Genomic DNA, 12347 nt, shown 5'->3' on the forward strand with positions numbered 1-12347 from the left:
AATGCAGCGGAGGGGAGCTGGGACTGAGGGCCTCCAGGGGGACTAAGATAATCTATTTAGAGGTGGGAGGAGACGGGACCCAGCCTCAGGGGATCAGAAAGTGTGCTGTTAACTTCAAGGGAGGCAGAGCCTGTATGTTGCTTCTGAGGCAAGAGATAGAAATAATGAAGCAAAGGAGGAAAGACTCTTCTGGACTGAGCGGAAAGGCCTCAGGGGAAAACTTGGGACATCGTGTTGTCCTTCCTCAAGTGTGCTCTCTCTTCTCCCTAGTCCCCTGTTCCAAATGCTTTTTCTACTCAGATAAATGAGGTTTATTTTCCACCTGTTTCCCATAAGGGACCACAGGAGGACACAGGCTGTCTTCATTTTATTTCCTTGATTCACTGATTCATTCAACAAATATTCCTCTGACCTTCTTCCTACATCATTAATTCCCAAACATTTTTAATTAGCACGCTGCTTCAGCGGAGGCAAAATGCCCCTTATTAAAAGCGTGCCTTACCTCAGTGCTTCCCAGGTGTTTTCGTGTCAGGGCGCACGTCACATAAAGCATGATGTTCAGGTGACGTGAAGGCTACACTGACTGTGTAGGGCTGCTCCAGGGCCGGGGTCCACCTCTGCCCCGCACACCTGCAGCCCACATTTGGGCACGCCATTGGGAACTTCCAATCTAACACGAGGAGCCTAGCCACTGGGCAAAACAAACAAACAAACCTAGACTAAATGTCACCTTTTAACAGAAGAATTCATTTTAAAAGGTGTGCCTGTTAGTAACATAGTGGTGACCTAAACCGTATGTCTTCCACATTGTGAACACATTTTAAATTTCTGCCCCAAACAAAATACGGCTGCGTTAATATGACGCTGACTTCCCTATTACCAGTGTTATTCCTATGCAGTCACTGCCTGCCTGCCCCAACTGGAATACACTTGAGAGCCATTGGCTGGAGGTAGCCTGCTCTGGGCCGAAGAAGATTTGGGGGTGTCTGCATATCAATTCTAGCCTGTGGGGAGCATTAGGGCTCCTTATCTCATAACAATCTCTTCCCCAGCTAGCATAGGTTCTGAATTGAATGATAACAGGGCTTCAGAATCAGATAAACTGACCCCTGACTGGTGCAGCTTAGTTAGTTGGGTGTCATCGCACAAAGCAAAAAGTCGCCATTTCTATTCCAGGTCAGGACACATGCCTGGGTTACGGGTTTGGTCCCCAGGTGGGGCATGGTTGGCGTGCTCTGGAGAGGCAACTGATCAATGTTCCTCTTTCTCCCTCCCTTCCCTGCTCTCTAAAAATAAATAAATAAAATCTTTCAGCAAAAGAAAAAGAATCAGATAAATTGAGATGAAAATACAGCTTTATTACTGATAAAAGCTGGATTGGAAAAAACGTGGCTGGCACCTACATCCAAACAGGCTTCTTATTTTTTCCTCCCAGAATCAAACTCACACAGCGTTCAGCAAAGCAGCTGGATAACTGCAGGGCAAACACCCACGGAGTGCAGGAGGTCAGGAGAAGGATTAAAACTATTTTTCCCAGTACCATTCCCTCCCAGAGAAGTGAGCAGAGAAGTTTCTATTTAATGGGGCAAGGTAGGAATGTGGGATGATGAAAATAGCCCAAAGAGCCTTTGAGAGTTCATAAACTCTTTACTCTCAAGCAAATGCAGTTAGTTTGTCTGTCTTGGCTTCCAAGGAAACAGAACTCAAGGCAAAGCCTATGGGTTAGTGTTTGCTCGGGGAGGTGGCAAACCCAGGGCGCCAAGAAGGAGGTAAAATGCAAGAGGGAAGTGAGGAAAGCGAATATTAGCTGGCTAGGGCCTCGGAAGAAAATGCACATAGTTCCTGCTCACTCTCTTGGGATGTCTCCAAGGCCTGGAAGAGTCAGTTGGCAAGAGAGAAGAAAGAGGGTAAGCAATTGGCAGCTCCTCCCAGTCCCGCCTCCCTTTTTGGTCAAAGTTTACCCCTTGAGTGTTCCTTTCCTGTCTGGGTGGTTATGAGCCCCTCTGAGAAGCTGCTGGGCAGACAGAGGCTCCTGCAAGTCATTGGGTTGGACTTGGTGCTGGAGCTCCAATGGGTGATTGAGAAAGAGCCTGAGCAGGTTAGAGCAAAGACAGCAGCTGCAACTGTAGGGCTGCAAAAGAAGCGGGCGATGCAGGGCAAGACCTGGCAAGACTGCATGGGGAGGGGTGGGGTTTGGCCAACCAAGACAGTGTATAAACCAGGTCCAGACGACTAACTTACTTTCTTGATTCTGAACTTGCTCAGGACCCCAATGATCCAGACAATCAGATGATTGCAACTTAGGTAAGCAGTGGTATAAAAAAAACAATGTGAATTGAGAGCTTTCTTGTATTCTCGCCTTGTGATGAAATGAGGCCACTGCCTGCAATGGCCCGGAGGCCTCACAAGTTAGAGCTGGTCCTGCAACTGTGCAAAGGGCCGGGGTCACTGGCCGGACCACTAGCCAAAAACATGGCATCAGAACAGTATCATTTTTATTTATTTTTAATTTTTCAAGCTCTACTTGGTATCATTATTATTTTTATTGAGATATAATTCATGTACCTTAAAATTCAATATTTTAAACTGTATAATTCAGTGGTATTACTATAGTCACAAGGTTGTACAACCAGCAGCACAATTCATTTTAAAACATTATCATTACCCCCCAGAAAAAGTGCCATACCCGCCCTGGCTGGTGAGGCTCAGTGGATTGAGTGCCAGCCTGCGAACCAAAGGGTCGCTGGTTCCATTCCCAGTCAAGGCACATACCCGGGTTGTGGGCCAGGTCAGGTCCCCAGTAGTGGGTATGGGAGAGGCAACCACACATTGATGTTTCTCTCCCTCTTTTTCTCTCTCCCTTCCCCTTTGTCTAAAATAAATAAAATCTTTAAAAGAAAAAGAAAAAGAAATGCCACATCCCTTAGCAGTCATTTCCGACTTTCCACACCCCTAGCCCAGGACACCACTAACTTACCTCTGTGTCTGTGGATTTGCCTACTTTGGACATTTCGTGTTAAAGTAGAATCATACGACATGGGTTCTGTTGTGACTGGCTTCCTTCACTTGGCCTGTTTTCAGGATTCATCCTTGTTGTAGCATATAATAGAACTTCACTTCTTTTCATCACTGATTAATATTCGACTGCATGGATATACCACATTTATTTTTCCGTTAATCAATTCATGGACGTTTGCATTGTTTCAACATTTTGGCTGTTGCAAATAGTGTTTCCATGAGCATGTATGAGTTTTGTGTTTTTGCTTCTCTTGGATACACACCTAGGAATCGAATGACTGGGTCATATGCTAACTCTGTGTTTAACTTTTTTTTTAATATAGTCACTCTTTTTTTAAAAGATTTTCTTTATTTATCTTTAGAGGGGAAGGGAAGGAGAGAGGGAGAGAAATATCAATGTACAGTTGCCTCTCATGCGTCCCCCGCTGGGAACTGGCCTGCAACCCAGGCATGTGCCCCGACTGGGAATCAAACCCAAGACCCTTTGGTTCACAGATTGTTGCTCAATTCACTGAGCCACACCAGCCAGGGCAGAACAAAACGTGTTAATGAAAAAAAATGTTGATGCATATCTTTTTATTACTTTAGGTAGGCATGTATCACTGTGTACTTTTTATTGAGATATAATTAGAATATAACATTATGTTAGTTGCAGATGTACAACATAATGATTCAATATATGTATGTATTGCAAAATGATTATTTTAAACCAAGAGATGATTGCATCAAACCAATCATTGCAGAATTTGGTAACTATCCTCTCCCCTCCTCCTGCCCTCAATCACGGGCCAGTCAGCTGAGGGCACTTTTCCTGGACCCTTCGCCATGTGACCCCTGGAGTGAGGCCAAGGTAACCAGTGTGCCTGAGTAAAACCAAACTGCCTCTTGAGACACTGGGAGAAAGTCAGAGGAGAGAAATTTGGGAAAGAAAAGGAACCAGGAGTCCCAGTGGCTCACTTCAGCTTTCTATTTCTTTGGTCACCTAAGTGAATTCATACATCTTACTTTTCCCTAAAGCAAATTCATTTAAGTGCCAGCAAAACTAGCAAAAGAGACCTGGCTGGCATGTAGAGGAATAAGAAAAATTTGGTTAAATGTTTTCATGCTTAATCAAAAATGCTTAACGTTCTTGATTCAGTGTAAACTACCCTAAGCATAACCTTCTGGATATTCGCCAGTTTCCCCCCAAACTCTATCAGGTATGAGCAGATGAAGTCCCCAGGTACCCTGTGGCAGCTGGGTTTGGAATCGGGACCCCAGATTTTGGGGCCGTCTCCCATAAGGCTGGAGCCTCTCCGCTCTCTCCCAGAGAGCTGAATCTTTTAAGTGCAGATGTCTGTTTTAGGCACAGAAAATACACAGATGAATAAGACAGTTCCTACTCATAGTGCAGTAGGGAAGCTGGACCGGAAACAAGTAGCCACTCCAACCACGCAACACCCACAAAATAGAAGTACTCTCTGTACACACGGAACCTGGCAAGGCTGCCCTGGGCTCAGTGGTTGGCCTGAGATGGGTGTCTGTGTTTGCCCTTGAGGGGAAACTTGACCTGCAACAACCCCACAGGCTGGCAGAAAGGGCTAGCTCCACATTTGGTGGTACAAAAGGGAACTCCGTCCCAGAGAGGCAAAGGAGTACATTTAGTGGGAAGGGAAGTTGTGTTTCTTCTCCTCAGTCAGCAGACTGGAAGATAAAGAGCCTTTCACTGAAGCAGGTGGAGCTTCCCTCTCTGCTGAGTTCAAAGAGGAGGAGACCAGGAAGGGGAGAAGATGGGAGAGGAGGGAAAGAGAATATTTGGGAAACATTTGCTGTGATTTGGAGCAACAAGGAAGATTAGGACTTAAAAAATGCTTTTATTGGGCTATAATTCACATATATAATTCACAGTGGTTTTTAGTATATTCACAGAGTTCTGCAACCACCACCACAATCCATTTTAGGACATTTTCATCAACTGAGAAAGAAACCCTGCAGCCCTGGCCAGTGTGGCTCAGCTGGTTGGAGCGTCATCCTGTTCACTAAAAGGTTGGGGATTCGATTCTCAGTCAGGGCACCTGTCTAGGTTGCAGGTTCGATCCCTGGTTGCGGTGCACATGGGAGGCAGCCAATTGATGTTTCTCTCTCACATCAGTGTTTCTCTGTCCCTCTCCTCTCCTTCCTCTCTTTCTAAAATTAATAAGCATATTAAAAACAAAACTGCCAGCCTTAGCAGTCACCCCCATACTTGCTATTTCTCCCAGCTGGAGGACAGTATCACTCTGCTTTCTGTCTCTAGATAAAAGCCTTTTCTGGACATGTGATAAAAAAGAAATTATACATATATTTCTTTTGTGACTGGTGGCTTCTCTATGCATAACATTTTCAAAGCTCATCCTTGGTGTGGCATGTATGAGTATTTCATTTCATTTTGTTGCTGAATAATCTTCCATTGTATGAATATACTGCCTCTTATTTACCTATTCATCAGCTGATGGACATTTGGGTTGTTTCCACTTCTTGGTTTTATTTTATTTTATTTTATTTTATTTTTAATCCTCATCTGAGGACATTTTTCCCACTTTTTTTTAGATTTTATTTATTTATCTTTAGAGGGGAAGGGAAGGAGAGAGGGAGAGAAACATCAATGTATGGTTGCCTTTTGTGCATCCCCTGCTGGGAACTGGCCTGCAGGGAACCCGCCTGCAACCCTGGTATGTACCCTGACTGGGAATCAAACCACCATTGTCTGGGTCCCAGGCCCAAGCTCAATCCACTGAGCTACACTAGCCAGGGCTCACTTTTTTTAGAGAGAGAGAAACATTGATTGGTTGCTGCCCGCACATGCCCGGATGCCTGGACCTGGGATTGAACTCTCAATCTTTCAGTTACAGGACGATGCTCCAACCAACTGAGACGCACTGGCCAGGCCACTTCCTGGTATTAGTAATAATGCTGCTTATAAATATTCATGAGCAAGTTTTTGTATGGAGGAGTAAAACTTTTCCATTGGTCATTATCAATCATTTATTAACTGCCTATTGTGTACATAAAACGGAGATGGGAGTGGAAGTGAGGGAGGGGATGCTGGAGGGCCAAGACTCAAAAGCACTAAAGAGATATGAAGTCAAAATACCTTACATGAATCTTCAATGGAATCTTGCTCAAAAAAAAAAAAAAAGCCACGGAGGGAGTAGAAGGAACATCTGCTTATAGACTGGAAATGAGATATTAGGGAATCATTGCTCATCATCTTAAGTGTGAAAATGACATGGTTATAAAGGAAAATGCCCTTATTTATTTGTAGGGCGTGCATGCTGAAGTATACAGGACTGAAGAATCGTGCTGTCTCCAGGTTATTTTCAAAAGATTTAGGGGGCAAAATGCACACGCACACACACCTGCATACACAGAGGTAGAGAAGAAATGGCAAAATGTTAACAGTCGTTACATTGTTAAATTGCAGGATGGTGATTATTTGGGTGGTCATTGGACTATGCCCTCAGTTTTTCAGCATATTTAAACATTTCCAATAATAAAATAAAAAATGATAATTAAATTAAAATCTAAAATACTATAGTGAGGTAAGAAGATAAAAGAAAGACGCGTACCTCTTAAAACAGGGTGGTCAAGGAAGGTCTCTTTGAAGATAGGACATTTAAATAAAGCTCTGAGTGCAGACAGCAGAGTTGGCCTTGGGGACCTACCCAAAGGCCGTTCTGGAAAGAGAAAATGGCCAGTGTAGAGGCCCAGAAGTGGAAACGAGCTTGAGCTCAGGGATTACACAGTCCCACAGAGGCCAGAGAATGGAGATTTTAGTTTCAGTTTAAGGGTGACCCAGTGAAGAACTGGGAGTGGGGAGTGAATTGGGCTGAACTGTATTTTAAGACATCCCTCTGGCTCTGGGATGGAGACTAGACTGTGAGGAGGGGTCATTGTGGACAAGACTACGAGCAAAGAGGCCAACAGGTAGATTTATGCAGTGGGGCTGGTGGCTCAGAGGAGGCGGACATGGGGAGAAGGGCTCAGGCCAGGCACCTATGTTGAAGGGAGTTCTCATGGGTTTGCTGATGGACTAGATGTGAGGGTGGGAAAAATAAAGTCCAGGGGGGCTCCAAGGAGAGCGTGGGCAGTTGGCCAAAGGGCGGTGCCATTCGCTGGGATGGTGAACACTGGAGAGGAGGCCCAGCTTTCTCACAGGCAGGCGGATTGGGTTTAGACCAGCCTGGAAGTCTGCACCATCACGAAGGAGGTGAGATTTAGGTCAGGCCTTTCAAACAATGAGTTCAGCCCTGGCTGGTGCCATCCAAACCAAAATCGCACCCCCCAAACCCTTTCTCTCCCCCTCTCCTTCCCTTCCCCTCTAAAGATAAATAAATAAAATATTTAAAAAAAATAATGAGTTCATCCGTGTGAACAAATTAAGTCTTTCATTTGGGTCCACAAACAGGGTGGCACAGCAGAGTGCAAGTGGCATGGCTTTGAAGTTGGGGACCTGGGTTTGAACCCTGACGCTGCCATTTACTGGCTTTGTGACCTTGGGCAAATTACTTAATTTCTTTGAACTTAAAGTTCCTCATCACTTAACAGTGGCAAAATACCATTTATCCCACCAGGTTGGTAGGTTGTAAGGAACACACCTTTGCACAGTGTCTGGCACAGAGTAGGTGTTCAATATACAAGGGTTCCTGCCACTCTGTAGAGACCGTCAGGGACGGCTGTAAGCTGTTAATCTTTTGTTGCCTTTTCATCTAGAGTCTTACTTTCTCCCTCTTATGTATTCAGTATTTGAGCACTTACTGTGTCCCATATGCTGGTCTAGGAGTTGGTGGCTATACAAGTGTAGCAGTAAACGAAACAGACAAAATTCCTATTTTCATAGAGCTTACTACATTCTGGTGGAGAGAAAACACAGATAGCTAAATAAAATACAGTATGTAATATCCGAGATGGTAGTAAGTCTTAGGGAGAGAAGTTAAACAGGGAAGGAGAATAGGAGGGGCTGGTAAGGCTCTATGGACAAGGTGACACTTCTGTTTGAGGCTGAGAGAGTGTCAAGGGCAAAGGCCCTGGGGCAGGAACATGCTGGGTGCATTAGAGGAGCAGCAGGAAGGCCAGTGTGACTAGAAAGCAGTGAGGGAAAAGGGTAGGCTGGGCTCCTGTAGGGCCTGGGAAGTCTGTGATGACTTTGGCTTTGACACAGTGAAATGTGAAGTACTTGGAGGGTTTAGAACAGTGGAAAGGCAAGATCAAATCTATGTTTTTGGGTTTTTTTTAAGACTTATTTATTTATCTTTAGAGAGGAAGGGAAGGAGAGAAGGAGAGAAATATCAATGTATGGTTGCCTCTTGTGAGTCCCCTGCTGGGAACTGGCCTGCAACCCTGACTGGGCCCTGACTGGGAATCGAACCTGGATCGTGTGGTTCGCAGGCCCGACCTCAATCCACTGAGCCACACCAGCCAGGGCAGATCTATGTTTTAAAAGGATCATTGGCACCCTGGCTGGTGTGGCTCAGTGGATTGAGTGCTGGCCTGTCAATCAAAGGGTTGCCAATTAGATTTCCATATTTGACATATTTGACTGTTCTTAACTTTTAAATATAATATATGGCAATTTCATATATTTTAACTTAGTAGTTGTTATTTACTGAGATGGGTAAAACCATGTGAGAAAGAACTCGGGCCAGTATGTCTCAGTTGGAGCATTGTCCTGTAAACAGAAAGCAACAAAAAAGTGTCCTTGGGTGAGGATTAAAAAACGAAAACAAGCAAACAAAAAAACTATGTGAGAAAGAGGTAGAGAAGGAGTCAGAACTTTTTGTTGCTTTTTTTTTCATTTTTATTTATTGATTTGAGACAGAGAGAGTCAAAGGGATTGAGGGAGAGAGAGAGAGAAACATTATTTTTTTGTTCCACTTATTTATGTATCCATTGGTTGATTCTCATATGTCCCCTGACCAGGTATCGAACCAGCAACCCTGGAGAACGTATTGGGATGAAGCTCTAACCACCTGAGCTACTGGGCCAGGGCGTAGAAGTTTACTTTTGGATACAAGAAAATGCCTAATGGGCAGCAGTACGTATGTGTCTGGAGTTCAGGGACAAGGCCCCACTCAGAAAGATACATTAGGGAGTCAGAGCATAGATGGCAGTTTAAGCTCTGAGACTGGATGAGGTCACCCAGGGATTAAATGTACATAATGAAGAACAGAGCCCCCAGGGACTGAGCCTGTGGCTTGCAGCGTTTCCAGATCAGCTAAATGAGGAAGAAGCAGCAAAAGAAACACGGGTGGCCATGACTGGCAAAACAAGGGCTCCAGACAGGGAGATGGCCCAAGTGAGGGCTCTGGACGTAGGTGTGACTAATTTCCCACCATTCTCTTCTCTTGAGCCTTCGCATTAGAAAGTAAGTTGGGTGTGTGTGTAGACACATGTGTGTGTGTATAGGGAGATGTGATAATATCTTACATGTGACTAGCACTTTGGAGGTTGTAACATTTCTTTCACTCGTTTGACGCAAAGGGAGTGTAGCTGCTATCATCTCATCTTACAGATGAGTAAACTGAGGCACAGAGGTTAGGTTACTTGCTGAAATGACAGGCATACCTCATTTTATCGTGCTTCATTTCATTGTGCTACACAGATATAGTCTTTTTTGTTTGTTTGTTTGTTTACAAATTAAAGGCAAGACCCTCCCCAGCAAAAAGATGACAACTGGCTTTACTGTGACCCTCCCTTTATTGTGGTGGTCCGGAAGTGAACTCACGAGGTCTCTGACCTTTGCCTACACATCAGTAATAGGTAGCAGACCCCGGACTGGAAGGAGACATCTGCCCCTGAGTGTCCGGCCTTCACTGAACTATGCTGCCTTGGGGGTTGGCATCTGCCCTAGGAGCATGCTGCAGAGGTGGCAAAGGCATTGTGGGACTGACAGTGAAGCAGGAGATGAAATCTTTGCGTCCTTGCCACTGTTGGCCTGCATGTTTCTGCGTTCCCAACGACTGCTTCTGCGGGGACAGATTGTAACAGGGTTATACAGAGATAACTTGAGGTGCATTTTAAGCTTGAAATGATTTTTAAGCTTTTATTTCCATAGCAGCAAGGAAACTGCTACTATTATTGCCCTCAGAGGGGTCGGTGCCTATGATCTCAGATTCCCAAAACTGCCAGCTCAGATGAACCTATATCCCACTAGAAATTGTCAACCGGGGGTAGGATTGAGGGTGGGAGGTGGGGGTAGATGGGGAGGGGGGACATGGTGGCGGGAAAATGGAGACAGCTGTACTCTAACAATAAAAAAATTAAAAAAAGAGAAATTGTCAGATGGAAGCAGAAGGTCTTATTTGGGGGATGTTCACTTCGGGTGAGGACGATGATACATCTACTTTGGTTTTCGTGCGGTTGGATTAACAGGTACCTTCAGAGATGGAGCAGCTTCTGGGCTGGGCTCTTCCACTCACTCCACCAAATGACTGCTTTCATCTTACTCCCTCTTGGTGTGTTGCTCAAAGCAGTACATTCTCTCCAAACTTATTTTCATGCCTTTAAGGAGCTGCTCCTGAGATCCAGAGGCTCCACTGGTCAAGCTTGGCCCTGCCCGGGGGAGATATAAACAGATTGCAATGCTGGTGAGTCAGGCAGCGTTGGACAGCTGCTCCCTCACAGTGCCCCTGGTTGCTCCTGATAAGGAAGAACACGGCTCATGCCAGCGTGCTGCTGGGTGTGCAGACACTTGTGAACAGACACTCCCAGGCCCCAGTGTTGTCTTAAGAGTAAATTATTGACATTCGGAAAGGCTGAACATTGGGGAAAAAAAGGTGAGCGCAAACTAACTCTGCTCAAGATAAGCTCCGGGTTTCAGGAGCCAGTAGTAGTAAGTAAAACCAGGGCTGTTATTTGGCACCATTTGGAGGCACCTCTTGAACCTACCTGGTCAAAGGCAGGTTTCAGGAATCCTCGTGCTCTGGAAAGAGGAGCAGAGGTTGCAACAGAGGACGGGGTGCAGGGGTGGGGGATTGCAGTGGGGGGAAGGACAGCAGAAGAGGGAAGACAGATTTATGAAGGAGCAAATGGCAGAAGGCCCAGAGAGGAAAGGCATATCATTAAAATGTGAACATATCTTTACTGCAAAGAGAAGAAACTGATTGTGTGACATCTTTTTAAAACTCCCTCCTCCCAGAGTGAATGCCCTTTTCCTTAAACGATGTACAGTGTACCATAAGGTGTGGGGCAAATAGGGGGTTGATATTAATGATACAATAATGTTGCCACCAATATCATATTATACCTTGTAATGAACACTTCATGTTAACTTTATGAAAAGCAGTTTATAGTTTACAAGGGGCTTTCCCATTCATCTTTTCCATTTCCTCCAACAGCCCACTCAGGTTATGAGCCACATTTTACAGATGAGAAAATTGAGGCTCCAGGAGGATATATGCAATTAACTGAGGCATAATTAGGAACTAGGGAGGGGCAGCTTTGTCCTAAGTAACCCAGAGCTATGATACTTACTAGACACACTAAGGAGGGTGATTCCTTTTCTGATCAGAGGGCCAGGTCTCCACTGTGTTTCCAGGTAGAGCAGCCTTACCTTCTCCAGTATTGTCCAGAACAAGTTTCTCCAACTAAACAATTAGCATAGCATCTGTGAAGAGTAAAGCACCAGGGAAAATTCCTAAATGCACCTCATGCTATTCTTTCTCAGTGTCCCATCCTCGACCAGTTCTTTCTGTTCTGGAAACAATAACTTTGGGTCCTCTAAGCATGTCATCTTGCTCTCAGGTGGGTGGGAAATATCCTTACCTGCACAGGACATTATGGAAGCACAGGACCCACCTCAAGGGGTCAGGCAGGTGTTTTGAAAGTGCCGATACCTGTTGGGATCTTCAAGCAGTGGTTCTCAAACTTTGGCCTGCATCAGAATCATCTGGGGAGCTTGTTAAAGACACGGACATCCAAGCCCCACCTAGACCTTCTGAATCAGAATCCTCAGGGGTGGGGCCTGGACATTTGTGAACTTAACAAGCTCCCTAGGTGACTCTGAAGTACACCAAAGCTTGAGAAGCACTGTCTCATCATGGGAGTGGGAGTTACTCAGGTGAAGGAGAGTGGGGAGTCGTGTTGGGAGAGGAGGGAGCAGCAACAGGAGTCTGAAGAACCAAGAGGAGACACAGTCAGGAACAATTTTCTTCACCATCCTTATCTTCCTCTAACAAAGTGGTCATATAAAGGGGTTAGAAATCCCTTTCTTCAGGCATGTCCTCTTTCTTATAGAATTGCTGTGTGCACTAGGAATGAATAATGCACCCCTTTTAGAAGAAATCAAAATAGCCCCTTTTTTCAGAAAATAG

Source organism: Artibeus jamaicensis, unplaced genomic scaffold (assembly GCF_021234435.1).
Source record: "Artibeus jamaicensis isolate MK-2021 breed Jamaican fruit bat unplaced genomic scaffold, CSHL_Jam_final scaffold_3307, whole genome shotgun sequence".
Lineage (NCBI taxonomy): Eukaryota > Metazoa > Chordata > Mammalia > Chiroptera > Phyllostomidae > Artibeus > Artibeus jamaicensis.